Source organism: Panthera leo, chromosome B2, assembly GCF_018350215.1.
Source record: "Panthera leo isolate Ple1 chromosome B2, P.leo_Ple1_pat1.1, whole genome shotgun sequence".
In the NCBI taxonomy this organism is placed as follows: Eukaryota; Metazoa; Chordata; class Mammalia; order Carnivora; family Felidae; genus Panthera; species Panthera leo.
The window spans coordinates 115767048-115793864 of NC_056683.1; the positions used below are offsets into that span (position 1 = coordinate 115767048).

Below are 26817 nucleotides of genomic sequence, written 5' to 3' on the forward strand. Positions count from 1 at the left end.
TGACAGCTCAGAGCCTGGAGACTGCTTCAGATTATGTGTCTTCCTCTCTCTCTGCCTCTCCCCCACTCATTCTCTCTCTCTCTTTGTCAACAACAAACGTTAAAAATATTTTTAAAAATGTCATTCTTTATTCCAGTTTTTCCTTCAAGTGTAGGTAACAAATCAAAATTGTGTAAAAATTCTTATACTTCTAGACTCATAGTTCCTCTTTTCTGTTGAAATACAGCTAGCTGTTTAGAAGTTTAGATACACAAACCCATCTTTTTTTTTTTTAAATCTGTAGAACAACCTGACTATTCTAAAACACTTCTTAGTAGTATTAATCATCATTAAAGAACATTGAGATCCACAGCTAAATTTATAATGAATAGAAAGTTCATTTCAATAAATTTTTGATGTTAAATGGTAGAGATCAGATCTAGATTAAAAAAAAAAAAGGCTTTTCAATTAGTCGACTTCACATCGGGTTCCACCTGGTATCTGAAATTCAAATGTTTTGATTTACTTTTAGGCTAAGCAATGAATGGTCTAAGCAATTGACCACAGATTTAAAAATGTGACTGTCTTTATATTCTGTGTTAGTAGAAGCTTCAAGGTTAGACCCTTATTTAAGAGCAATTGAATATCTGACTTAAATTATTTTTAGAAAATGCAAGTTTTGTGTGGACAATTTTTTGAGGTCTCCACTGTTGTTCTTGGTTAACACAGAGACCCTTTAACTTAAAAAAAAAAAAATAAGCTAAAACAATCCATAAGGACAAAGGCTGGAAACAAAAGAAAAATAATTTGAACTCAAGGGGTTTTCCTGAGCAAGGTCTTAAGAGTGTGCCAGCTCTTTTTAAGAAAAGAATTATATATAAAGGCCACATTTGTCTGAATAGATTGAAAATCCTTATTATTTTGATTGATGATTCGATGGTTATATCAATGCTAAATATTCATTAAAAAGGATCTATTCATTCACATTTTAAGATGAGGTAAATTGAGGGAAGAAGTAGGCCAATGTGCTGAGAAATGAGCTTTTCTTTAACAAATGGTTAATACTGTATTCTTTAAAAAGACCAAAGATCAGTTTAGCAAATAAGGTACTTGGGATAATGAAAGTACCAGACATAGGAAAACTGCCCTTTTGTTTTGAATCTAGAATTGATTAATTAAATTTCCTTGTGGATGTATTGCATACAACACATTTCAAGGGCAAAATTCCTCCTCATTACATACCTAAGTGAAGGTCCAAATTTCAATGACTAACTCAAATAAGCGTAGGCGGGGAAACGTGTTCACAGACTTTGCACACGTCGTTAGAGAAGTGTAGGTAACAAGATAGTTGTGAAAACAGACTAACGATGGATCCAGGATATTCATTTTCAACCCATTTTTGCTGCAACAAGCTTTCAGGCCTAGGCTCTGCACCAAGACACAAAGCAGCCTCAGGGAAGCTTGGTTACCATCTCTGCCCAGGGGGGTTTGTCTGACTGATTGCTCATTAACACATAGGTTCAAGCTCTTTACCATTCCCAAAGACATACCAAATCAAACACTGATAAAACGAGAATATTAATGAAATCAAAAAGAAAACAAAGAAATTTTTTTTTCAGATACAAAAGACAAGCACAAAGAACAGCCAGTATCAAGTGTTTCATTAAATATTCATTGAGTAAAACATCTGTGTGCACTGTTAGATTGACCTCATGTGCTTTCGCCTTGAGCGTCCACTTGCTACGTGTCAGGCTTAGAGGCACACTCCTGACCACTTTTCATGCTACTTATTCCTGTGTGATACTGTGCTGATGACACCTCTGGAATCTGTACTGACCAAGACTTGATGAGTATATTTGCCTGACATTTTTGAACTCTTCCTGCGCAAGAGTGTAGGGGAATCCCTGCCAATCCAGAGCACAAGGTTTGCATGGGCGCCCAGGAGGATGCACGTTTGAGTCTGAACTTTGCATCTCAGGTTATTTCTAAGTTACTCAATCTCTAAAGACATTATATTCCCAGCCCCAGGTTCATCACGGCTCAAGGACAAGATCCCATCCCTTGTGCCTGCACCTTTTTTTTTTTTTTTTTTTTTTTCCGAAACTGTGAGGACCAATTTTGCTCCTTAAGGATTTGCATTGAAGATATCATTCATTCTAGTTTCATTCTAAATTTGATATGGGCTTATTGAATCAAACAAAAAGAACTCAGTATAAGACGACTATTTTTTTAAAGTTTTAGTTTTGACACAGAGGGGGAGAGAGCGTGCGCATGAGTGGGGGAGGGGCAGAGAGAGACACAGAGAATCGGAAGCAGGCTCCAGGCTCTGGGCTGTCAGCACAGAGCCTGATGCGGGGCTCCAACTCACAAACTGCAAAATCGTGACCTGAGCCAAAGTCACGAGCTCAACCAACTGAGCCACCCAGGAGCCCCAATATGGGGCAACTATTAAGGAAAGGCTTTTCCTCTAGTGTGGTAACAAGTGCTGTGTGGCTGATCTGGAAGGTCTTTACAATGACTGAAATAAAGCTGTGGCAGCATTGATGTCTTGGATGTAATTGTCTGCCCTGGGCAAGTATACCTTAGTAGAAATAATAGGGCTTAAAACATATTCACATCGTTCATTCATTCTCTCATTCCTTCAACAAGTATTTCTGAGCTTCTTTTATGTGCCAGCCACTGTTCTAAGCAGTAGGAAAAAAAAGAGTGGACAAATCTCTGTTCTTGTGATGTTTTCATTTTAGAAGGGATGGGGATAGGGGGATAGGAAACCATGAACAGGAAACAAGACAACCAAACAATTCCGTATAGTGATAAGGAGTGGGAAGAAAATGAAACAGGTGTTTTTTAAAATTTTTTAAAAATATTTTTATTTTATTATTTGAGAGACAGAGACAGAGCACTACTTGGGGAGGGGCAGAGAGAGAGGGAAACACAGTATCTGAAGCAGGGTCCAGGCTCTCAGCTGTCATCACAGAGCCTGATGTGGGGCTTGAACCCACGAATGGTGAGATCATGACCTGAGCCAAAGTCGGACGCTTAACTGACTGAGCCACCCAAGCACCCCCGAAACAGGTGTTTCGATTGTTCACGAGGTGGGAGTCACTTGGGGTGGTGAGGGAAGGCCTTGCTGAAAGGGGGAATGTATTACCTAAAGCCCAATTGGAGGACTTTCCAACTATAAGAGATCTGAGATGCTGGGGCTTCCAAATGGACAGAGAAATTCAGAAGTCCTAAGATGTGAATGAATGTCTCGTGTGGGGTTAATCTTCTACTGGTTGAGGAAGAGAAACAAAGTCATGAAGGCTAATACTGTGAGCTAGGGTAAGGGTATTCTGAGGTAAAATCAGAAGACATGCAAGGGCCATACTGTGTAGGATCTTGTACATTGTGGGGCTATGTTTGAACTTTATTCTAAGTGCAGGGAAAACCAACAGATGATTTTGAATCTAATACTTTTCTTAATACTTTGTTATTCTGCTATTTGGAAAAGAACAGATTGTAGGAAGAGTTGGAAGCAGGCAATAATTCTAGTGAGACTCCACAAGAGGCTTTTCCCAATTTAGTTTCTATAATTCCCAAACTCTGAAGGAGGCTACCAAGGCTTCTTCCTCAGTTGTTTCTTCTCTGTTATGGGCCAAGACTCCTGATAAAATTTGGGACCAATTACTATCAATTCTGGCTGACACCTTGGCCAATTGAATAGGGTTACTATCACTATAGGACCAGATGACAGAGAGGAAACTATTTTTTTTAGCTACTTCTTTAGTCTCCACAGGATGACAATACCACTTAGTAATAATCCCATGTATGCAATTTAGCAGACGTTTTGAAATCTTACATTACCACTGATGTTCCAGTCTCTGAAGGCAATTCACATGAATTCCCAGTTCTTTGAGACTATATTTCAACTGTTACATTACAGCTTCCTGTGTAGTTTTAGACGTGGGTTAATATTTTCTTTATTTTAAAGCAAATTAATATTCTGTATACAGAAACCATAACAATGTTACTATTTATATAGAACAAGGAAAATTAAGAGTGCTCTACACATGGAAGACATCATATACTTTGGGAATGACTTTGGTGTTCTCATGGAGATGGGTTCCATGGTGGAATGATGATCAACACCAAATACAATGATAACTGATAGTTATTTTGAGTACTAGAAAGAGATAAGTATCTATACTAGAAAATGGAATATGGGTAGATATCAGTGAATAATTTTTATTTCAGTAGTAACTAAATTGAGTGAAATAAAGAATATTGCTATTAGTGGGGGAAATACAATGTTTTCTTCTTTACAATGTATAAATTACAAACTACAAATCACTAGCATTATTGTGATTGCAAATTATCAAGCTTCTTATGAAAATTAAAATAACCTTCTGAACCCCATATCATATTTAGCCACAAGATGTTTTGTTTCAAAACCAATTCTTGAAAGAAAATAAACTTATGATGACTTTTAATTATGCTGCAATTAATTTTTAGAATTTCTGCCAGGATAAAATGTCACAGAGTCTGAGTTCAAGACATAAAGGGAGAAATTGAAGTGTGTGAAGATCCTTCAGATACACTGTCACTTCTATTAATTCTCATCTATGTTACTTGACCTACCAATGTTAAGAGTTTTTTCAGCTGCCTTTGAGTTTACCAACCCCTTGTGGGTACAGTTAAAAAGATGACTTATTTGGGGTTTTATAACTGAAATTGGATAAGGTTCAACGTTTCAACAGATATAAAAACAGTTTAAATTTATTTAAAAAATATTTTTAAAAAATTGCTCAATTTTGCTCTAAAACTTATTCCCGAATGTCAGCATATAAACTTGTATTACAGCATAGAAAATTCAGTTGTTGGAAAGTATATTCTATCTAATTCTATTAGTCTTGTTAATCTTGCCAGGATGCTTTTGCTTAAAACATGTTTTAGGATTAATGATAGAATTATTGTCACTAAGTTGATCCTTCCTCCGTTGGTTTGTCTACACAAGCTGTCTTTGGGGAAATGGATTAAGTTCTCATTTGGAATGACTGTAGCCTACAGCATGAACGTTGGTAGCTAAGTGTCTCTAGTGAGAGGTGCTAGGCTTCTTTGGCGTGTCTCTTGAAGCAAGATGCATGTGCACTAGGGCTGGTTTTATTGGTAGCTGTGTGGGAAGATAAGAGTAGGAGCCCAAGCCTCTCCTTTCTGCTCCTGACACGTGGTGTCCTCTTTTCCTTTCCTTTCAGAGGGTTTGTGTGGCTGCGGCTTTGACAGTCAGGAAGAACTCATCTCTTTTGCCTTCCGATGCCTGGCACCAAAAAGGCACAGTGAAGACTGAAGGCAAAATGTTTATTTTCTTACATAGAGGAAGCATTTCAAGCGTTTTGTTACCAATGTTTATAATTTAACACGATAGTTATATACATAACAAAAGTTAACATATTATTTTACGGGTGTAATGTGCTTAGTGTTGTCATAGGTATAAATGCAGTAGGGTGTTTGCCCTCAGGAAACTATGTAGTCTTATTATGGATGGAATGGTTTCACAGAAAATAAAATTTAGTACTGATAGAAAGAACTTAGGTAAGTAGGGGATATGACAATATAGAAGAGAATGGAAATCATTGCCGGGTGAGTTAACACAGAGAGCATTCTAGGAGGAGTGGCATTTAGAGGACGTGTTGTGATTAGAGAGAAGGCAGCCAGGTCTTCCAGGTGAAGTGTCTAGAAGTAGAGCCTGTAGCAGAGGTTTTAGTGCCTGTGATTTCCTGAGGGGGGTGCGCTCAGGAGACACCTGTGACAGTGAGGAAGCGGTAAAGGGTAGAGGAAAAAAAACGATAAAGATGTCATATCTTTGACATATGGTATGGTCTAGAGAGAACAGGGGGGGTTTTCTCCTTAAGGATCTGGGTGCCAGGATCCGTCAGTCACTGGCTGTGGCCAGAGGTGTGGGGGTAGAATAAGAAATATAACTTGCTCGGTGTCCCAGGGCAATGTGGCTCTCACCCATAGAGGCGATTCTCAAGAGGGGATGGTGTGGCAGGAGGCCTGCTACAGCTGAGCGATGGGTGCTCAGGCCTGGTAAAGGGGGCCAGGAATGGCACTAGCAGAATTTCCTCCACTGGGCAAATAAACATTAGGTGTGAGAGATGAAACCATCTTGCTGGGAAGTATCCATTAATGCAGAGTTGTCAAGACTTCTAGTTGGTTGTACCTTATTAACCATTAGACATTGCTCCTTTGTGTTTTATCAAGCAATGACATGGCTTTTAAAAAAAAAAAACCTCACTTTATAAAATACCCTATCATTCCTTTCCTTACAGATAGGACAGTTTATTGATTAAGAACACTAGGTTTTGAATCAGACAGATCTGGTCTTAGACCCTAGCTCTGCCTTGGCTGTGTAATGGTTTTTTGTGAGTTACTGAATGTGCCTGAGTCTCAGATTGCATCTGTAGTCTATGAATAATCACGTATGCCTTATGATTGTTGTATTTTATGTAGTAGTCCATGTGAGGCATTCATCATAGTGCCTGGCATATAGTAAATGTTCCATGAATGATATTTACTACTTCACTCCAAATAAGTAAAACTTTTAGTCTCTCAATACAGAGTATTTGGGGCCATTGTTGATTCTTTTCTGGGAGTATTGACAAGGATGGGATTGGTGTAAGGCAAGTGATATACACTGGGCACACTTGTGTTTGTATCTGAGAGTAAGTGAGTTCTTAAATTTTGTGTCCCAGCACACCTGCCCCTCACCATCACTGCAAAGTAAATCTTCATGCTGAATTAGGAAGAAAAATGATATTGGAAATGATGGCTTATAGATATATTAGAGCATCCATAAAATCCATTACAAAGGAAAATATATTCATAAGGAAATGGTTTTGGTAATACCTCGAGAATAGCTCTAATCCCCAGTGGTGTCCATGTCTATGCCTCTTGTAGCATATTTTCAATATTCTCTGAAAAGTATTGGTGTTTTAGTTATGCTATTGGTTTAGCATAGTTATGCTATGAAAAAAAATAGTTTCTGACACTAGTAATTCAACAATTACTTCCCTAATAGCTGAAGTTATTTTTATGTGGGGCAATCCTAAATCAAAGTCATCATAAGATGCCTCAGACCTCTTATTGGTTTGGCTCACATGCTAATAAGCTCAGGACATTAGAGCTCATTTGAGAGCAGGATTCACGGTCCCTTTACTGTGAAGACTCCTACCTCTGGCTTTGGCTCAAAGACATGGGAACACAAAAAGGACACTGGTAACAGAGTTTGACATTCTTTATAATTTTTCCTCTGCCACTATCACTTTGTAGTCCTCAAATCAAAAAGAACAAGGAAGGTATTTTAAAATTAGAAGCTTGAGGGGCGCCTGGGTGGCTCAGTCGGTTAAGCATCCGACTTCGGCTCAGGTCATGATCTCACGGTCCGTGAGTTCGAGGCCCACGTCGGGCTCTGTGCTGACAGCTCAGAGCCTGGAGCCTGTTTCGGATTCTGTGTCTCCCTCTCTCTCTGACCCTCCCCCGTTCATGCTCTGTCTCTCTCTGTCTCAAAAATAAATAAACGTTAAAAAAAATTTAAAAAAATAAATAAAATTAGAAGCTTGATTAGAAATATACTATTTTCTGCCTTTTTCTTTACATTATTTTCTTCAAAATACCTTTGAAAACTCCACTGATAATTAAAATATTGAAATTATAACAGTATTTATGGTATGATTTGTAAATACTTCTTGTAACTATATGCTTCTCTACCTACATGACTTAATATTTGGTTTAATTGCCCTTAGACAATGTTCTTTTTTAAGAGTTTGCAGGACTTCTTCATGAGAATTCGAGTTTGAAGGAAGGAGAAAAGATAGATGGGTAGATAACAAAGAGAAACTGATTTTTTTACTGAAGGAGCTTCGCAGAGCCCCTTCACATACAGGGAACCATTAAAGTATAGCATTAACCCTATTGTTTTACCTGTCTCCATAAATAACTAAGATTACTCACTGCAGATGGTCAGCAACCATGGGAATGGATGGAGTCCTTGCTTTGTGGTGGTAATTCTGTGGGACCTTATGCTTGATGGTCCCTTCCAGAAGCAGTCCTAGGAACTGCCTTCCAGCACAAGTGCTGGCTCACATTTCAAGTGAATGCATTTTCCTCCTCAATTGCTTTTAAAGCTTTGCACATTAACACTGATCTCATGCACCATTTAAAAGGCCTAAATATATCCCACTGTAGCTAGTCCAGTCAAGGTAAGTAGTCAGACACCAGCATGCTGTGCACAGTATGTCAGCTGGCCTGTCCTGTAATTCAGGGTATTCTATTTATGCCCAGTCAACGAGGTGGCCTTCTAGTTGCTCTATCAAACATAGACTTGACGGTCAAAGAGGTCACAATGGAACAAAAACTTTTCCTGCATCCTACTAAAATTGTTGCTTGAAGTCATAGAATATTTGCTGTTAGTTACTAACATCCAATTTCTACCAAAAGACATGTCTCATAACTTGTGAAAAAGTCAATTCTGTATGTACATAGAATCTTAAACTCCAGTATCCATACCTATTGAGGTATATATCAGCATGCCAGGAGATAGCCACAGTTGCAGGATAAATATGGTACCATCTTGTGGCATATAAATTCTACTTAAAGCTTTTGTCGGGGCATGTAGTAAGAAAAATGCTGATTTGTATTAAAACATATTTAAAAAAATTGAGATAGAATTGAAAGTTCACATGCACTTTTAAGATAAATCCACAAAAGTTAAAATATTTTCTGGGGGTACTAATTCATATTCTTTTGCCAGTAGTATTAATGCCTATGAAAAGTTTAAGGAGTACTGCTCTAGATGTCATTGATTTTCAGAGAAATATTTATGGAATAAATCTATTAGAGAAGTAAGTAGAAATGAGCCTGTAGATTCACTGATCCATCCATCCATCCATCCATCCATCCATCCATCCATCTGTTTGTCCATACAATGTTTATCAAGTCATTCCTATGAATGAAATATTTTATTATTATTAACTTTGAATATCAAATAAGAATTGTATCTACCTTGTGATGCCTATAATCTGCAAACAATTTTAAAAGTAAATAACATATGGTGAACTAAGTACAACAATAAATTAAATAGGATATAGGAGCATATGACAGAAAACCAACAGATTCTTAGAAGAATTGGGGAAGACTTTCCAGAGAAAGTCACAACTAATATGAGATTTTTAAGGATAAGCAGAGTAATTAGAATTTGCAGTAGGGCTAGGAATGGGTGGATGGGGCAGAATATTTCAGGCAAATAATTTATTGCTTTAGCTTGTAGGGTAGTTCTAGGTGAGAAAGTGTATAAACTATTGGAACTAAAAGAAATTTGGAATGTTTGGGATTTAAATATGAAGACAATGATGGAGGAGAAGGAGAAAGCAGGGATCAGGACTAAAGAGTGGAGAGGGAGAAGGTTGAGTGATAGGCCAGAATCTGATCATGAGCCACTTTGTAAGCCTTGTTAAAGAGTTTCAGGAAATCCCTCTGAAGACAAGGAAAATGAATCGGGGTGGGGGGGGGGGGCGAGGTCAGGACAAGAAAATTCACTGAGAGGCTGTTGAGGTAATTGAAGGGATTGATGATAATGACCTGAACTAGGATGGTGGCAGTGGAGATGGATGGGCATGAATGGACTAAGGGACTTTTTTAGTAGTCCCACTCAAAAGGACTTGAAAATGGATTAGATGCAGAATGTAAGGAAGAAGGGGTGAGGCATGAAACTCCAATTTTTAAGTTGGTTAAAAGAAACACAGAAAGACTGATTTTGAGAGCAAACAAGAATTTCTACTTGGGTGTTTGTTTTTTTTTTGTTTGTTTGTTTGTTTTCATTTCCACTGCCTGATAGAAACCCACATTCAGGTGACTAAGCAGCAGTTGAATCTTTAGACTCAAAGCTTAGGGGAGAACTCTAGCTGGTGATAATGATTTGGGAAATTTTAGCATAGAAGTAGTCATTGAATCCAAGGGAATGAGTGATACTGCCCAGAACAAGTTTGTAAAGAGGAAAAAAAAAAAAAAAAAAAAAGGTAGTAGGAACACCGTGAAAGCCATCAATAGAAGAGGAAGAGGGCGTACCTGGCATTTTTATTTTTCTCTTTGAGAGGTAAATTTTCCCCATGTTTCAGGCTATTTTACAGTGGTATCTTACTAGTGAAGAGTACACAGTGTGAATACTGTTAACATACATGAGGAATGTATATTGAGATCTTCAACCTATAAATACCATTTTAATACATATGAATCCCAAGAAATTCTGATAAGTTTAGATTCATGGTTTTGTGTTGCAAGATATTCTTCAAATGCAGGACTTCTTAAACTGATCCATACAGCACTCTTATGACCCAATGGCAATATATGGACATAAATTATTATTCTTATTCTCCAAACTGGGGTTCCCATATAATAGAGCTACAAAATCAAAGACATAATCCATAACTGACTATTTTCTGCTCTTTGTATATATTCACATATGCATTTATTTTGATGATATCTGTCATGAATATCCTTCCGGCTTATAACCGTTTTCTTTATGATAACCTTTGGTTAGAAAGAACGTCACATGGTCAACCTTTAGCCTCTCAAAATTTTTTTTAAAGACAGATATTTAAACTAGGTGAGCTAAATTTTATATATGATAAATGCTGGTTCATTTGCTTCAATACTGTTCTCAGCCTCTGTTGCTTCAGAGGAATGATTATAAATACTTTACCTTTCATTTGAATTAGGTTTCTGTTGAGACAAGTATTTTCTGAATATGTCCTCACTTCACAAAATTAATTTATTTTCAACCTTCTCTAATTTTACCACTGTTTTGATAGTTTTATAGCAGAGGAAAATGTATTGAAACAATTTCAAGACTTTTTAAAATTTTTCTTATTTGTAAGATATATGGTTGATTCATTCCCTCCCTAGATTGGAACTACTGCAAAATCAACATTTTACTTTTAAATGAATCCAAATGTATATATTCTGGTTAAATACCCTCAGCAGTATCAGTTGACTTTCCTTTAAATGGAACTTCTATTGCAAAAATAAACCATCAAAAATATTATATCCTGAGTTACTCTGTAAGAGGGGATAAGTATGAAGCAGCAAGCCAGCAATAAAATAAGTATCCTGGATGCCCACCAGATTCACTGACTAGCTAACTGACTCACACATTAACCAAACAATTTTGAGATTCAGAGCAGGGCCTGAGGAAAATTACCAATGGATATTTGTAATGAATTATTGGGGTTGCTTGTAAGTGTTTGAAACTTCAATTATTACAGCTGTGTATGCCAAGAATCCAATTATTCTTTGAGCCAATTTTTCCTGACCACCTACTCTGAGCCTTAGTCACAGACACTGAACAAAAAATACACTTGTCCTTTCTTTATAGGCATTTTTGGTCTATGGGGGAAACCAATCAAGCAATCAAATGAACATAAGTATAATTTAACATGAGGTAAGGTAAGAAACAAGATTCTCTATAGTGTGTCACCAAAGTACATGGTCTTCAGGACAGACAACAGTCAGGAGTCACTTCTCTGAGAAAGTAACTCTTGGAAAGATGAGTAGGAAGTAGGCAGGCAAAGTAGGGTGGGCAGAGGGCTGGGGAAGGTATTTATAGAGAGAGATCCACATAAACCATAGTCTTCTCCTCATGTACTCAGAGAAGGTACGGAGCCCTCAGAGATATAAAAATGTCATTGTGACTGTGGCATAAAGGTGAGGAAAAGAGAGTTTAAATTGAGGAAGGTGTCACATCATAGAAGGCTTTAAAGGTTATACTGGTAATTTGGCACATTATGCAAATTAAGTAGCATTGACCATTTAGGTCAGGGTTTTACCAGCTTATTTTGTAAAGGGCCAGATAATAAACATATTTGTTGCAGCTATTCAACTCAACTGTTGTACAGAAGAAGCAACCATAGACAACATGCGTGTGAGTGGGTATGGCTGTGTTTCAATAAAGCTTTATTCAAAAAAACAGCATGGGCAGTACCTTGCATACTCCCTATAGATAAATCCTAATTTCCAAGTTTCTCCGTTTGAACTGGTGCAAGGATATTTTGGGACTTTAACAGTGCCTAGTCAGCAAGCATCAATGTACTTTATACATTGAAAACTGGGTTAAGAAAAAAAAATTGGACTCCTTTGATTTCCCTTTGAAGTCATGTCATAAGAAGAAAGCAGCAGGCTGGTTCATCTGCCAAGAGAAAGAGCATAAAAGACAAAATGAAATGCCAGAAACTGGATTACTGGAGGGAATGAGTGCTAAGAAAATGTTAAAAAGCTTTCTTGAAAAGCAAGGATCACTTGGGAGGTGAACTTGTTCAAAGCATGCATTAACTCACCTCTTGCAAGAACAAACTGTATTACAACACTCTGCTCCAGCTTGTCTGATATACAGCAGCACCTGTGGTCTCTGTAGACAACAGACTCTGTACTTGAAAAGGATTGAGTTTAGTGCTCATGCTGTAGAGAATGATATACTGTCATAAAAATGTTCAGATGAAATCTGGAAAGCTAAAAGGACTTTTAAAAAGTGGATTTGGTTCCATCTTATAATCGTACTAATTTATTTGAGTAATTTCATAAAACTTTTTATGCTGAAGTGACCAGTTTATAAAATTCTTGTCAAAGTCAAATAAGTGTATTTAAAAATCTTGGAGTTAAAATGCTGGACACAATTTGAAGAAGATAGTTATCACTCAGGATGGGCTAGGTTATGCTGCATTAACAAGCAACTCCCAAATCTCAGTGTTTGTAAACAACCAATATCTTTTTCCACTCATAATACATGTTCATTGTTGTCAGCAGGGGCCCTACTAATTTTATTCACTGATGGAGCAGTCATCAGCTCAGTGTTGCGAGGGGCCAATGATAGAAGGAAAGAGAACAATTAAATGCTTGGTCTAAAGTGACATATATTAGTTTTTCTCACAATGCATTGGTCAGAACTAGTCAAATAGCCTCCACTTACCTATAGCGGGCCAGGATGTTCAACCTTATCATCCACATGCCAGAAAGAAAAAGTTGGGAATATTTGGCAAACAGCGTTAAAGATGATTGCAGACACTTTTATTTTGTGTGTGTATTTATTTCATTGATGATTATCTTGTCAACTTGATGGAGGACCACATGAGAGCGGGAACTATGATGGTTCTTGTTCATTTTCCTCTACCCAGTGCCTGAAATAGTGCCTGGCAGAATGAGGGGCTCAAAAAATATTCAAGTGGATAAAGTGGTCTATCCAATCCAGTTCTTCGAGGATATACTATACAAGGCAGTGTGTTCCTTGTGATCAAACTTGTCAAGAGAAATTATATCCCCCAAATCTCTTGTTAAAATAGACACAGTTTAAAAGGAGCTAGGGCTAATTTTTAAATGGTCACATAGTTCCTTTTATAACAGAAGACACTCTTCACATGCTGCATACTTGACCTTGGGGGTTTATTCTATTGGTTGATGCTAATCCAGATTGTCCTGTTGTAATAAACAACTACCCACATCTTGGTGGCTAAATACAACAGGGGTTTGTCTCTCACACCACTTGTCTGATTGGATTATTAGGGAGGTAGAAAAAAGGGCTCTGTTCCTTATAGCCACATAAGGACTGAAATTAATGACTGCTCCACTGTATGGAAAGCTCTTGATCACCTTGACTGAGGTAGGGACACCTGGAGGATCCCATGAATTTCTTCTATGCTTTGGCCAATATGGCCTATGCCCCTTCTACCTAATGTGTGAAGGTCACTGGCCAGAACTTATCACTTGGCCTCACCTAATGCAAGGTATCTAAGTGATGTTGGAGAGTAGATGGATGTTTGAGGGCTCCACTTTTTCTACCACGGAGACAATATGGACAGAGGTAGTTAAAGGTCTAAATATTTATATGTAGATATGTAGAAGAGCCCCTTTGCAACTGTGGGGGTCTTATCCTGAATATGAAACTCACTAGAAAGCAAAAGGTATGTTGAGTCAATCAGGCATGGAGTAGCTCATTCATAATATAAGTGATTTGATGATGAAATGATAGGAAGAATATATAGAAAAAAGAATCTGATTGGATTTTTAGAGTCATGTCAGAGCCCAGTAAATGTAGGTTGTCACTGCTGTTATGGTACAAAACAATGAAGGGACTATCTGCTATTAGGAGAAATATTTAATAAATTGATGTCAACAATGACTTCTGATATCAAGTATTAGGACAATGCAGAAGAAAAATGTTTATTTTACTTTTCTGGATTGGTACTCAGATACACTAACATTTGGTGTATATTTAAAAATATTTTGCTGGTTGTCCTGTAAACACCTTGACTTTGTGTATTAATGCCACTTGAAATAACAATACTCCATACATATGCATAGGTTGTTGATACTAACTAACCAGGTTCTAGACTTTCATACTAATGGGAAGAGGGTCTCTTCAGGATTTATTTTTCTTTGTGGAAACAAAGCTCTTATTTTTATTTGGAGGGACATTTCTCATGGAATAATGGGTCATATTAGGTTACACTGAGGAAACTTTTGTTTACTGAGTTGTCCACATATCTGTTAAAGGAATTTCACATCTATAAATAAATAAGCTTATTTTTCCATGGTGCCAGAAAGATAATGAGAATTTTATATAAAAATATTTCTACCAGCTGAAATATCATGATTGTTATTCTAATATTCCACAAATACTTAGTGAACTATGTATCTGTTTTTGAATATTGGGGTAGGTGTTTTTAATTTTTTCTTCTTGAGAACTACTTACAGCAACAATGGTAGACTTGATTTTAATATGTGTATTTTCAGATGTCTTTTACCAATACCAACACTTAGACTAATACTAATAAAATGATCACAAATCTGGAAAGCCAATCATTGGACAAATGTAGGATTTTAACTTAATTTAAACTTAAACCCGTGCAAGATAGTATTCAAAAAGTCTCAGTACTTCTCTTTCCTACAGTCACGAATGCCGCTTGCCCCAAACCAATCTACATACTACCCTTCTCCATATTTCCTGATGAGGCAAAGGGTGTCCTCATCATCCAGATGGCTAAATCAGAAGCCTGGAGCCATCGTCTCATTCTTTCTGTCCCTCATAGTCTCATGTAATTAGTCCTACAATTTTCAGTCCATAAAGACTTCCCGATTCCCTTCCCCAGCTCTGTTGTTTGTTCATTATTTCAGGCTAACATTTTCAACCAGCCTATTGCAAGATCAAACTGTTCCATCTCCCTGTGGTGATCTTTCTATAATCTACAGCTGGTAGTATTCCCCTAATTAGAAGTCTGAAGTAGCCACCCCACCCCTCATCAGTCAGGATACAGTTCAGACTCCTAAGAGTTGGATCTCATTCCTCTCAGGATCTCACCCTTGCCTGCCTTTCTTATATACCATCTGAACCTGAGATGTTAAAAACCAAGTTCTGTCTCGCTGGCTTTCCTTTGTAAATACTATTTTACTGCCTTCAACACAGAAATATAACCCCCAGCTCCCAGTTCATCAGCTTCTACTCATCTCTTAATTGCTAGTGACTCTTTTCAGAAGCCATTCGGCAGTTCCTGGTCAATGAAGCTGCTGACCTCTGCTCTCAGCACAGTGTAGTCGTCTAACATGGCATTAGTCACATATTACCAAAATTGTTGCTTTACTTGTGTTCTTCACTGCGTTGCTCCATGAGGATACCAACTGTGTCTTCTTTGTTTATTCATTTTGTTACACTGAGAAAAATTTTAAATGCAGAAAAAAATAAATGATAAAATAAATACCCACATTCCTATCTCCTAGAAATAACAACTTTTGGCATGTCATTTTTTTTCTTACTAATAAATCATAAAGAGCTAACCTCTCTCTCTGTCCTAAATCCTAATCTTCTTCTGCCCCTCTTACAGGCAAACAGCATCATGGGTTTCTTGTCATTTTCCTTTCCATTAAAAATACTTGTATATACATATTATCTATCTATAGCCAATATTGTGTCCATTAACTATTTTTCCAAATAAAATTTTGTTTTATACCTTTTTAAGCTACTGCTTGCAATTTTATTTTATTATTTTATTTTATTTTTTAATGTTTTTTATTTATTTTTGAGAGAGAGAGAGAGCGCAAGAGTGTGAATATGCCGGGAGAGAGAGGGAGACAAAATCTGAAGCAGGCTTCAGGCTCTGAGCTATCAGCACAGACCCTGATGTAGGGCTTGAACTTGGGAACAGTGAGATCATGACCTGAGCTGAAGTCAGACAGTTAACTGATTGAGCCACCCAGGTGTCCCCTTACAATTTTATTTTAATATTTTCTTGGCATGGATAGATCTCACAAACATAATATTGAGTGAAAATTGTGTGAATATGCCAGGATGTTCTATAAAGTTTATCTCTGTCAATTTTGAGTGAAATTGATATATCATTATTGCCTTCAGTTGTCTTTGGATTAATAATGTGATCAAACTTTTTCCCATTGGCCAGTCAGATGTTCCTGACTGAATTTTCTTCAAACTCATCTTTTTTTTCCAGAGAATGAAAGGGTGAATTTCCATGGGCAAATTTCCACAGGTGGTGGGGATATTTTAGGATGTGCAGGCGGGAAGCATGGTCAGTGTCCACTTTACTGTGAAAGAGTGGCAGAAGGAAAGGGTAAGGAAGGAAGATGATGCTAAGAAGCTTGGAGTTTTTTCTCCAAGGATGGAGATTTATTGATGGGCTTTACTTAGGGGAACAACCGCTTCAGAGCTGTGTTTGAAACAATGAGCTTGTGAAGGATGCTTTGGAGGTCAGGGCCATAGGAATGAGAAGATCTGCAGCAGGAAAACAACTGTGAAAAATATTACAGTTGACCAGACAAGAAATGGAGATGGTCTGAAATGAGCAGAGGGAGTGGAGAAAAGTGGCTGCACTTGCCATTTATTTGGGGAATTGAATGTCAAGGATTTGGGTTGGATCAAGTATAAAGGTCAGTATTTCATACACATAGTGTAAATATGAATTATGATATGTATTTAATGTGTACTGCTGATATTATTTTTCCTTCATTAAACTGAAAAATAAAGCAATCAGATCCTATTAGACATTGTCCTGTGCTCACCATTGTATACCCAGTGCTAGCACATAAAAAGCAAACTATGCATAATAAATACAATGGCCACCTATACATGGCTGCCTGCATTATGTGGGGTGTGGTTATTCTTGCAAACTCTACCCTTTCCATTTTTATCTGTCAGTCATCCTCATTTCCCCATATGCAGGTGTGATTCAGCCACCATATCTTTTTGTTTTGTTTCCTGCTGTGATGCTGGGGCAATTCAGAGCTACTAACAAATTCTCTCTCATGTTTAGTTTGAGGTGATCTCTTCCTATTCATCAGACACTCATGTTCTTATTTTGGTGTCATCACTAGGTATAACTATTTGATTAATGCCTCCTCTTTCATAGCAGATGTTTGAAAACTTACCTCTCCCCTTAAGGACCTACTCATATGTAGTTAAACATGGAGATCATTAAAGGCAAGCATCCAGATGTGAACTCCCTCTGCTACTCTCCCTTTCCCTAAATTTCTCATTTTTTCTGTTCAAAAGATTGTCATCTTTTAACTTTTTTGGACACTTCTAAAGAAAAAAAAACTGAGCCTTACAAATTCTGCAGGATCAAATTGTAAGTTTCTCACAGTAAAAGGCAATTTTTCTAAGGAAGAAATGAAGTATCTTTGTAGAGATGAGAATTTAAATGGATTTTTTTGCAATGGGAAAGGGAGAGGTTTTTCACCAGTCTTATGGGTTTCCATCTGAATTTTTCTGTAATTTAATCTTGATAGTCACTTTTGATGGTGACAGATATAGTTTAGCTAAATTTTATTCCATTTCCTCAGTTTTCCTGGGAGAGTACCTATGGCTGAGTTTGTATTAGAAAATAACATACGTGGCCTGTATACACCTTGGGAATCACTTGACTGCATTGGATCAGGATAGAAAATAAAATAAAGATTCATGAATATTTCAAAGTTTACTGGTAACTATCACTTTCTTACTCATCTTTGTAGATCTACAAATTAATTAGCTGGTAGGTCTGAAATACATAGTTTTTATTATGCGTCGAAAGACTGCATTACTTTTTAGTCTCCTTTGATATAAATCATAATATAGTGTCTTATAAGTACAGCTTTTAAAAAACCCTTGTTCATAGCCTGCCTCATTCTTTTTAGATTTATGTCCATGATGTGCGTGGTCCTGAATGTGGAATGGGTCTCTGTGAAGAAAAGTGGGTCAGATGGTTGCTTGTACAGATTGGGGAGAAACTGATAGCTTCCTAGGATCTTTTGAAGGGCAAGGTTTTAAAATACGGATTAGTCAAGGTTTACAGTGCTGCGACCAGCCTGCACACTTCAAACCACTATGCAATTTTAAAGTAGTCACTGCTTATGGCAAAATTCTGGTCTTTTGATGTCAGCACAGGAATAGACATTTTGTTGCAAAGTGAGGCAAAAGTAGAGAAAAAGAAGAACATTGGATTTTTTTTTTTTTTTTTTTTTTGGAGAGGATTGACTTTAATAAGATTTTTTTTTCTCTGTTAAGATCTAGAAACATCAACAAAATGGCAAACAAAAACAACAAAACTTCAGATGAGAGCCCACTTAAAGATCTGATATTAACCCTGTAATGTTTAAAACAAAATTTTGTTTGGAAAATTTTCAAATAGAGAATATAGTATGAGGAACCCTCAAGTACACATTACTTACTTCAATAATTACCACTCATCACCTAGTTTGTTTTCATCTGTAACCTTACCAACTCCTTTTTTTCCACACTGGATTCTTGGAAACAAATCTCAGATATTATATCACATAATCTGTAATCTGTTCATATGTAAGTATGCATCGCTAAAAGACCAGGATTTTTTATAAAAACATGATCCCAATACCACTGTATTCCAATACACTAAAAAATGAACAATAACTATTTTATATCATCACATAGTGAAGATATAACATTCCTTTTTAATGTATTAACTGAAATACTTTCATGAAGAAGAGCTTTCTGTCATTAACCATTTTTTAGCCTCATGTAGAATTCATGTAAGTAATTAGATCAAATACTTGATACTTGCTCTTCATTTTACAGGTCTTAGAAACAATGAATTAGTTCCTAGTATTCTTTAGTTGGTGATCAATTTGCTTTTTGTATCTTTGTAAACTCTTGGATTTTTAGCATACGTGTTTTGATGTATTGCAGTTACTTTTCTTTTCAGTGTTCAAATTGCCCCATCTTTTTTGGTAGGAGAGTCTTCAGTTTGGTTTCTTAGTCTTTTCAAATCAATATTCCTTGATATTCACTGTACTTTCTGGTATATTAAGATATTGCAGGAATGTCTTGCCTATTTCCTGCCCTACTCTTAGAAATGGTCATTTCATTGAGGAACTCTGTTTTTTTTTATAGTGGGAAATGATAGAGACTACATTTAGGCCTGTGGAGCTGTTTGCTTTTAATGTATCAGTAGTTTCTTTGTATTTCAGGGGACCATATGAGAAATATATATTTTTAATAGAGAAAATCCATAATGAGCTCATGCTGATATAATAAGCCTTGTATTTAACTTCTTTAAATTTTATATTTTTATCTCTTATCCACTGAAAGTTTTTATTCCTAATAACTATTTTCTCTGTCATGCTCTGTGTATATATAGTTTCAGAATAATACCATTATTATCCTATATAACATAGTTACTGAAATGATTTTAAAATATTTTTAGTTATTATTTTGTGTTTCTGAAACATCCCACTGGGCACATACAAATTACCTTTTAAAAAAAAAAACAACTTACCTTTAAAATTTTTAATTAATTAATTAATTATTTTTAAGTAGGCTCCATGCCCAACATAGGGCTTGAACTCACGATGCTGAGATCAAGAATCTCATGCTTTTCCAACTGAGCCAGCCAGACGCCTCTATTACCTTTAAAAAATTACCTTTAAAAAATTCACTTTACTTTACTTCACTTCACTTTACCTTTCAAAAATTTACTTTTAGTCAAATTCCCTTTAAAAAATTCACTTGAAAAAGTCATTCTGTGGTTAGATCACAAACTTGAATTACAACTTCATTTCCTGTGATTTTTGCTTTTATATTTTTTTAATGTTTATTTATTTATTTAGAGAGAGTGAGAGGGTGTGAGTAGGGGAGAGGGCAGTGAGAGAGGAGAAAGAGAATCCCAAACAGGCTCTGTGCTGTCAATGGAGAGCCTAACATGGGGGCTCTATCTCACCAACCATGAGATCATGACCTGAGCCAAAATCAAGAGTTGGATGTGTAACCAACTGAGCCAGCCAGGCACCCCTTTAAGATATTTTTAGATGTTCTGTTTTGTTATATAATAATATAAAACTTTTATATAGTTCCAAAGTCAAATCTACAGAATAGGGTATATTCAGAGAAAACTAGATTCCATTTCTGTCTATCCATTCTGTTTTTTTCTCCCTGATGTTTAGCCATTTAAAAAAATATTTGGATTATCTTTTCATTTTTTAGGAATATATAAAAATAGTTTATTCAAACAATCCATTTAAGGATTTATTCCCCAAGTCTTCTACTACTATAAGTATTCTTACAATCAATTGTTTTATGCATGTGTCTTTTATATATTTGTCAGTGTATCTTTAGGATAGATTCCTAAAAGTGTGATTCATCAGAGAAGGGTACACGTGGATGTAAATTGGTTAAATATTGTCAAATTCCCTTTGAGGCAAAGAGCTATTTTCTAGTTCTAAGATCAGTGTATGAGAGTGTATTTTTCCCCATAGATTCTCCAACAAATCATGTGTCTAAACTTCATATTCTAAAGCTTCTTTGAGGGCATGTCTGGTAGTTATTGGGGAAGAGGAAAAGGGAAACAGTATGATGGGAAGAGTTCTGGATTGAAATGAAAGGCCCAGGTTCAATTCCTGGACTGTAATTAATACTTAGACAAGTTAGCCAACTTTCTTCATTTGCCCCCATAGATCTGTGATGAGGACTGAATGGAGATGACATTTATGAAATTTGTGATAGAAGACCTTACCATACTAGTTACTCAGCATGTAGTTTTAAAAACGTAAACTGATAGAGATTTTAAAGTATTTGGAAATTTCTTTTTCTTTTTTTAATATAGTCATCTCTCTCTCTCTCTTTTTTTCTTTTAAGTTTATTTATTCCAAGTGAGAGAGAGAGAGACGGAGAGAAGGAGAGGGAAAATCCCAGGCAGGCTCTGTGCTAACAGCAGGGAGCCTGACGCGAGGCTCCATCTAATGAACCATGAGATCATGACCTGAGCTGAAATCAAGAGTCAGACGCTTAACCGACTGAGCCACCCAGGCACCCCTCTTTTTCTTTTTTTTAAAGTCAAAGGCAATTAGTTTTATTTTTAACTTAAAAATCATAGAATTATTGTAGCAGGTTTCTCGGACAGAGAGTTGTAACACCCAGGCTTTTCTTTCCAGGAAGCAACTTTATTCGTGCTGGCACCATTCAGTTGGGTTCGTACTCACATGACATAGTTTTTATACATTTTCTGTTTATTTGTTTATCATATATGATTACACACAAACATGCAGTCTGATTAAGTGGTCTCATGTTACATGGTCATAAGGGATGTTGTCACATATGCGTATAGCCAGGTTGCCTTGAGGTCTTTTGTTTTTGTTTTGTTTTGTTTTTTTCTCTCCTTAGGGAGGGGATCCTACCACATTATCAGTATTATTGATTGAATATTTTTGGAAATTTCTAAAAGTCCTTTGGTGAGAACAGATAAGGGGATATTTCTTACTGGCCAATGATGTTAGGATCGCTACCACCTAGATATCATGATGACCTCTGGTGCCACCTCCAAAGGCCAAAAATCCATGTATGAACATGGTTTATAAAAATGCAATTATAAATACTAAGTATGTGTCCAAAATTGCATGCCAAGTGCTTTACCTGCATTAATAATTATATAATTATAATTATCACAACATTATAATATAGGGGTTATTATTATCCTCATTTTATTAGATAAGTAAATTAGGGTGCAAAAGACTCAGGAGCATAGCTACTATGGTTGAGTCAGTATTTGAAATTGGCAGTCTGCAAGTGTGCATGCGTGTGTGTGTGTGTGCAGTGTGTGGGTATTTTGGACGTTTGGGTTTAAGGGAAGAAAATGTTCAGTCCAATAAATGAAGACCAGTTCAGTGCCATATAGGTACTGTGGCTATATGTCCTCATATGCCTGGGACTGTGCTAGTTGACACTTGATACCTTGATATAATCGCTAGTAGCACCAACTTTCATTCTCAGATGTCATTCTACTTGTGGGTAAAAGGAAGTTGTAATCCTGTTTTTTAGAGGCAAGTAATAAAGAGGTTTAATGTTATAGTAGTGCAAAGTGTTTAGTGGGAGAATCTCCTCTCCTAAATCAAAGAAAGACCATTGAAAACGCCACATTCCTGGGGTGTGGTCTGCTAGGAATTGATCGAGCCTGCAACTGTAGTAAACATCCCCCTTAGAGCTTCAGTCCCTAGTAGGCCTCATTGTGGGCTTGTAAAGAGAAAAAAAAGAAGAGGCTACTCTCAACGCTGGCTCCAGTTCCCTACATTTTTAACAATCCACATGTTCTCAGGCTTAGATTAGTGCCTGGCACAAGCTGATCACTGATCACTTAACGTTTTTTTTGAAAGAGTGAATGACCTTTAATTGCTCTATTGCCACTGGGAAAGAAGAAAGGAAGTGTAACCAGAGTACTCACCGCAAATGAGTACTCACTTATCATTTACTTGTATATTACTTTACCCTCTTGTTTCAAAGAAAAATGGAACTGGCCAGAACCGGAAACTACCTTTTCAAATAATATAACTACATTTGTTTGTTAAAAGAAAAATCAAGGACCTGGGGCAAACGGTCTATCCACCTAAGTCCTGGGGTAAAGGATCCAGCCACCAAAGTCATTGCTTGGTTTTATTTTGTTTATTTATATTATTATTATTATTATTTTTGATTTGTGCAAGTACTATTGAGCATTTGATCTGCTAATCAGCCCATGAGATTTTAGTCTATTTAGAGTGTACCTTGGAAGCACAAGTGAAGGGCTTTTAAGAGTGGGCATAACCAGTGCAAATTTAATGGAGAAAATAAAAATGTCTGCTTGGTGTTAATAAAATAGTCTTATGAATGCCAAATAAGCACATAGCCTATGGATATGTGATCTTGGGTAAAACATATTTAATTTTCTCTATAAAATATATTTTCAGTAAAAAATAAAACAAATTAAGTGAAAATATTTGTATGGTTAAATGTTTTATTAAGAGAGTTTTACTTTTTAAGCAAACCCTGCTAGGTCAGTGTAAGACGAAGGCATCAGAATAATGTGTGGCCCAAATGCTACCTGCACATGAGAAGGGCTCAAGAGGTAGTGAACTTAACCCTATGTAAGCATAACCTGGACAATTAAATAGTCAGTTGTTGGGGTTCTTGTGAGTTCTTAGGATTTAGACTGAATCAATAACTTTTTTTCCTTTTAGAAATCATAGGATAGGGAAATTTCGTCCTTCACATTTATTTTCTGTATTTTTGGAGATTAAACTTCATCTGAGATGAGCCAAATAAATTAAAACTGAAACATTTGATGTAGAAAACTCAGAAATTTCTTCAGGTTAAAATTGTTCATTTCAACAAGTCTATTAGATTCAATTTAAATTAATAGGTTGCTGAATAAAAATGAAATTATCATTTCCTAGGCAATTAAAAGAAAAAGGGAACAAAATTATTTTATGAAGTAATATACATTGAGTTTCTAGAACAGTGAAGGATTATTTGTCATCATGAAAACACTCTATAGAGTATGGTGCTGGTGGTGGTATCTGGATGCAGGTTGCTTAGAAATCATGATTATCTAGAAGATGTTTTGATTGTGTCTGAATGTGGCTTCTCTAATTCTGTAGTATGTAGTTTAACAGGTTTGCGGATATTTCAATTTTAAACATTTAAAAAATGACTGAAAATAGGGCTCCATCCTCCAAAGTTCTAACGAATGAAAGTGAAAAACATATATGTGAAACATTGTTAAATTTTAAAAATTATCAAAATCAATATAAAGTATGAGGATGTCGTAATACCTGAAAGAATCGTATGAGCTTTAGTTTTTTTTGTTTTTATTTTTATTTTTATTTTTTGAGTAAGTGAAATCAGGCATGATACTCATTTATGCTTAGTTTATAAAACGTCAATTTACAAAATAACATTCAAATAGCCTGCATGAACTATGTAAGCATAAGCCTTTGGATTTGCACTGAAATTCTTGAAGTACGTTTCCTAGCTGGGCTACTGGAAGGAAAGACATTTTCTTCTCATGCCTCAGGGGCTCTATCTATTTTTTTTAAATTTTTAATGAATGATTATTTTTGAGAGAGAAAAAGAGAGACGGAGCACGAGTGGAGGAGGGGCAGAGAGACGGGGAGACGCAGAATCTGAAGCAGGCTCCAGGCTCTGAGCTGTCAGCACAGAGCCTGTCGCGGGGCTCGAACCCATGACCTAACTGTGAGATCATGACCTGAGCCGAAGTCTGACGCTTTACCGACAGAGCCACCCAGGTGCCCCTCAGATGCTCTATCTATTAAATCTCTGCCTTGAAGAGTTGTCCTAAGGGTTAGAAATAATTTATACTAAGGACATACACATAGTGTAGTGCTTATAAACTGTAGCTATTTTTTACTTCACATCAGGCTTTGTTGATATTTATAAAAACCAGTTTTCTAGATACTTTGATGAATGGAACTAAGACTAGTTATAAATATATGTTATTTAAAAATGTTTTCTATTTATTATGGCGACTGTTAAAACCAAATACAAAGTTCTAGCACCAGCCAGGATATCTTATCTAACTTTGTTTCAGAGTTGTATTTATTAAGTTTCTGCAGCATATGATATGTGCTTAGCTTTTTCTGTTTTTCAGATCCTTGGCCTGTGCTATTTTAGAAAAAAAATATTATTCTCTTCTGTATTTCCTATTGGTTCCCTGAAGGGCGCAATTATTTTAATTATTGATCATTTATGGTTTAATAGGGGACCGTTTTATTCTAACTCCTAGGAATAAAACAACAACAAATGAGATGCATGTGAAATATCTCATAAATGTGTCTAACAAAGAAAACATACATCTTCAAATATGAATATGCATACAGAGCCTGGCTGGCTGCCAGAGCTTCTAACAAGTTGTTCTGTGCTTCAACTTCCTGTTGTAGTGGTTCCTGCAAATGGCAGCCCTTGGTCCATAGCTAGAGGTAACAGCACCCTGTAGAGTTTTGTGTCTAGGAAGAAGTGGACTTCTTTGTGCTACAGTGATTAAATATTTATCAGTTTGCCTTAAGCCTGGCACAAAGTAAGAGACTAGTTTGTATTTTTGTTTTGTTTTCAAGTAGGCCATTTCTACTCTTATTTATCTTGCCTTAATCAGAGAGTTCATTGTTTGTTGCAAAGCTTTAAATGGAAATACATCCATTGTGTGTATGCTTATGACCTAAAACAAATGAGGTAAAAATGTTTCTGAGCTGCAAGTGATAACTCGTCAGTATATTCATAAATCACACAATACAGTTTTGTATATATGAAGAGGATATTTCAATCCACATGCACCTGTACATTTAAAAGTTGAAGAAACTACACAGAGCTAAGAATGGAGGTATTAATGTCTTTAGCATTATAAAGGGGACCATTCCATTGCCTTTTCTTTAGTGTTGGGCATAAGATTGTGATCCAATCAGTTTAAACAAGTATAAACATAGAGATGATCTTGTAGGTTGGATTTTGATTCAAAGAGTAAATTCTTGGGATTTGGGATATTGCACAATCTGTCCCATAAAAGAGAAAAAAAATCCCCTTCTTGTGATTTTTATTATTTTTTTCCCTGAGAGCAGCACCCTGCTGGGAAGCTTATTTTATTCTCTTAGATTTCCTTCCTTCTATTTTTTTCTTCCTGACAGTGATGACTGGTTTACAAATAGAAATTTCCATCAACGAACACAGTCCCTTTTCCTTCTACTATTGATCTCAAGATTGTTCTGTGGTCCTGAAATATGAAACACCATTTTTTTTGTGGTAAAACTTGTGCTCCCCCAAATGTAAATGGATGAAACTCCTACCATTTATTATGGAAGCAAAAACATTTTCTTATTTGCTTTACAGATATTTTTCAAAGTAAAATACAGTCCTGTTTGTAGCATCACATAAAAACTCATTTTAGAATTCCTCACAATAAATTGAAGAAGATAAAACAATCTGCTTCTTATATTAAACAATGAAGTAAAAAGCATGATTAAAAAAACCTCTTCCACTTTTGTTAGGATATAAAAGTCTGTGATAGTTGCTAGCTTCTTTAAAAAATTCTTTAAGTGAAACTTATGGTTGGCTATGAAATTTATTACAGAATAAAATAAAATGATATTGGAATTACATATCTAAATTAAATGATGAGCTATTTGGGCAAACTGACCAAGTTTTAATTTTTTAAGTATTTTCTATGGGCTCTTGATGTCCATACATGTGTTTAATTTCCAGTGAACTCAAAATCCTGGAATTAGGCTCATTTGAGTATTACCTTGGGAAATACATTCATAGTCTGTCTAGTAATTTCTTTTATGTCCACATTATTTTAAATCAGGGAATAGATTTGCCACTGTGTATTATGGCCAGAGTACATTTATTCAGGCATTTCCTATTCCTAGCTTTTTTTTTTTTTATATCATAGCATATAGCATCAGATAACTGATAGGGTCAACTATTAAAAAATTCCAATTCAGTGATAGAGCCTTGGCATTAATAGATTTAGCATTTATAGT

The 26817-nt window shown here is 36.1% G+C and overlaps 1 protein-coding gene across 3 annotated transcripts in view; it reads left to right on the forward strand.

Annotated features, from left to right (window-relative positions):
* The window catches only part of LAMA2 (laminin subunit alpha 2), a 609036-nt gene that overhangs the window by 70075 nt on the left and 512144 nt on the right, over positions 1-26817 (forward strand). The window lies entirely within an intron of this gene.